Consider the following 3,667-nt stretch of genomic DNA (forward strand, 5'->3'; position numbering starts at 1 on the left):
TTTCTAATCCCAACCAACTATTAATAATGTCTACCATAACAAGTGAGGAGATTGTGTTGAAATTTTTTAAAGGAAGAATTTATTCTGAATTATCCAAGTGGCTCTAAGTGCAATAACATGGATCATTGTAAGAGACAGATGCACAGGGAAAAAAAAAAGACCACGTGAAGTGGGAGGTGGTGAGCGGAGTGCTGCGGCCACAAGCTAAGGAAAGCCGGGGAATGCTCAACAGCCGCTGGATGCCAGAAGATGCAGAGTGTGTACCTCTGGCAGCTTCAGGGGGGTGCGCGCAGCAATGCTGTCTGGCTGGTTTCAGACTTTTGCTCTACGGGACTTTAAGACAACACATTTCTGCGTGGATTCTTGATAATGCAAGAGTGAAATTCTTCTCCTAAGATTTGTGTATATTGGCAATGTTTTGTATCATGTTTGATAATTTTTGGAAGGCACAGTTATGAATGACTACAGGTAGAGCCTTTGTGGTAGCTGTTATTTTCCCTCCATGAGGATTTTTTGTGTGACTCACAAAGAGTTTACCCAAAGATACCAAGAACCAGTGGAGGGTAGTGGGATGCTAGATTGTCTGGGCTCTGAAGGAGCTAAATCCCAAAGGGTCACAAAAGTATTCCAATGCCTTGATTATCTTTCAGGCTTCATCTTAGAAATTCCTAAACCCACATTTTTTATCTCTCAAGGCACATGAAAATACTGAATACTCTTAGAATTTTTATCCTTTAAGCTGCATCTATTAGCTTAGTTTCTCTAAGTCTTTCCAAGTGACTGTATAGCTTAGGTGTAAACTTTTTCATCAAGGGGAATTTGCAAACAGGTTATATCTAATCCCTCTGCAGTTTTCTGTACTTCAGAAGCTTATTACTTCATGCTCTAGCTCTTTGGTGTCTATGTACGCTAAATTGTATTTACTTAATCCAGGGATTCTGCCACAAGTCCTAGCTTCTAATTTAATTTGATATCTATGCCCATAGTGAGAATCAGACTTCCAAGAGAAAAAAATATTGCTTTGAATACAGGCTTCAAATCAGCATGTTTTCCTATTTTTTTTTCTGAAATTTTTTCCTTTTTGTCCTAGTTACCTCGTTACTGACATCTGTAACAATTGTTGCTTTTGTTTTACTTTATTAGCCTTTTATAACTACTCTCAACAAAGAGTATTTTGTTATCAGCTATTTCATCACAATCTGTAGCAGAATACTAGAAGAGATGTTAATTGGAACAGTTATGCCAATGTACTGAATGGAAAATAAATACCTATGAACAAAATAATTCAGAATTGTATTCCTCTAAATTCAATTCTCACAATATTATCAGATTTTTTTTGATAAACCTTGTTGAAAGATCTTTTGCATATCTGGGTAATCTGTGGAAATGAGGTCAATTTCAATACTTTCTTATATTCTTGCTATTGTTCAATGTTATTTAAAATAGATAAATTAATTTAAGTAACTACCTGAATCTATAAAAGTGAGAGAGAAAATTAAATAATATATGCACTATTGGTAGAATATGACATTTTTAAACATCAAAAGTCAAGTAATGGTAGAATTATATTTTATGTGACAAAATCCGAGTAAATTTGTGGGATCATCTTATAAAATATTTTAATATGATTATGAATTTATTTCATACATTAGAATAATTATTCTTTTAAAAATAATATAGCTGTTGTTTCCACACATTCAGTCTTTTCCACATCATTTTAGGATACCATAGTAAGTTTCTATCTTTTTAGCAGAATGAATTAAACTTCAACTAACAGATAAATTATTATAAATCTGCTCCAATTGGACCCATTACAGAGCTTCCTGTATAAAGAGATTTTATTTGAAACATAAGAACAGTCTGACTTATGCAATGGCTGGTCAGATCTTCCAGGGATGCTAAAAATACAGAAGCAGGTAAGATTTGAAATCATAATTTGGTCAAGGAGATCAATGGAAGTCTTTGAAGCACAGAAATGGATCAGTCATTAGATATATTTGGCTGACTTTGACTGCAAGCATGTGGAGAACCAGTAATAAAGCTGCAGCTATAACGAGTGTGTTGAAACCGGAAACACGGTTATAGGTGTGGTGCAGTCCGTAAATGTGGCCCTGTCCTACTCACAAATAATCTTCTAAATCAAGAGCAAAAATAGCCTGGCATTACAAGTCCACGTTCTGCTAGATCCTTTTCTACAAAAGCCCTTATATCTTCAGCACTTTATTTTATTTTTATATATCACATACCACTACGGCAATTTAACTGAATACAATTTTTCTCACTGTGTTAAATGGTTTGAAATCTACAGCTGTTCAAAGACAAAACTCCTTTCTTTTCTATTCTTGCTAACATATGGTTTTCATCTTCATAATTTTATTTTATTTTTTAAAAATTATTTATTTACTTGTAGAGAGAGGGAAAGGAAGGGAGAAAGAAAAGGAGAGAAACATCCATGTGTGGTTGCCTCTTATGTGGCCCCCACTAGGGACCTGGCCTGCAACCTAAGCATGTGTCCTGCCTGGGAATCAAACTGATGACCCTTTGGTTTGCAGCCCGTACCTAATCCACTGAGCTACACCAACCAGGGCTCATCTTCATAATTTTAAAGGGTTTGTTCCACCTTTGTGTACTATTTTCAAATTCTATTAGGTAAAAGTACAAAAGACTTCCACAAGATGATTTTGTCTTTTTTTACACAGAAAAAATAAAATGTTTTAATAAGCATAGTGCATTTTTCTTACATATCATTGCTTAGCAGTAGACATAGACAAGAAGGGGATACAAAGAAGTTGAGTTTATAGAGTTAGATACACTCATTTTCTCTTTAACTACATCATTATGTACTTAATAAGACAAAAACAAATAAATGTGAATTGGTAACTAGCTGTATATGCACAATCATCTCAATAAGAGGAGTTTTTACTTGCTATCAGTTCTTACACTTACGTATTTAGGAGACCCAAGCCCTGGTAACATAAACTTTAATGATTCAGAGATGCTTACCACCATGGAAACTCATGCACACAAGCGCTCAAATTCTTTATGGTATGTTTTGGGTCTGAGTTATAAATAACTAAAACACAGAGGTTAAACACAGTACAGATGTATTTCTTTTTTAGTTACTGCATCGTGGATTGATATAGGAGCACTACTTCACAGGCATTCCAGGTATCATATGTCCACTTCGCCAATGCTATCTGTGACCTTTTATCTTCTTCCAAAATAGAGCTCATTTCCTCAATGAAATAACATAGACTAAACGTCATCTTCCTTGTGCAGGAAGACTTACAGGCCACTAAATAGTACATTTTTTTCATCGTTAGTTTGCTGAGATTGAGTCACTTGATGTATGCACAATCAAGGAAGGGTGAGAAATGAAGTTTTATTCAACATCAGCTAATAAATGGATATCAATGCTCTGAGGAAAAGTAGTAGGCTCTCGTAGAACAACTTTTTAATACAAAAGTGATCATTTCCATCCATCTCCTGGAATAAGTGGCACCGGTTAACTTGGGAGAATGCCTGGATCTCTGCCAGTACTGTACATGGGAACAATCTGTGATGAGGTGAAGACAGTCTTGTGCAGTCCAATATGGTAGCAAGCGGCCGCGTCTGGCTATTGAGCACATGGAATGTGTTTAGATTAACTAAGTAAATGCATTTTCTT

This window comes from Artibeus jamaicensis, unplaced genomic scaffold (assembly GCF_021234435.1).
Source record: "Artibeus jamaicensis isolate MK-2021 breed Jamaican fruit bat unplaced genomic scaffold, CSHL_Jam_final scaffold_369, whole genome shotgun sequence".
Classification (NCBI taxonomy): Eukaryota; Metazoa; Chordata; class Mammalia; order Chiroptera; family Phyllostomidae; genus Artibeus; species Artibeus jamaicensis.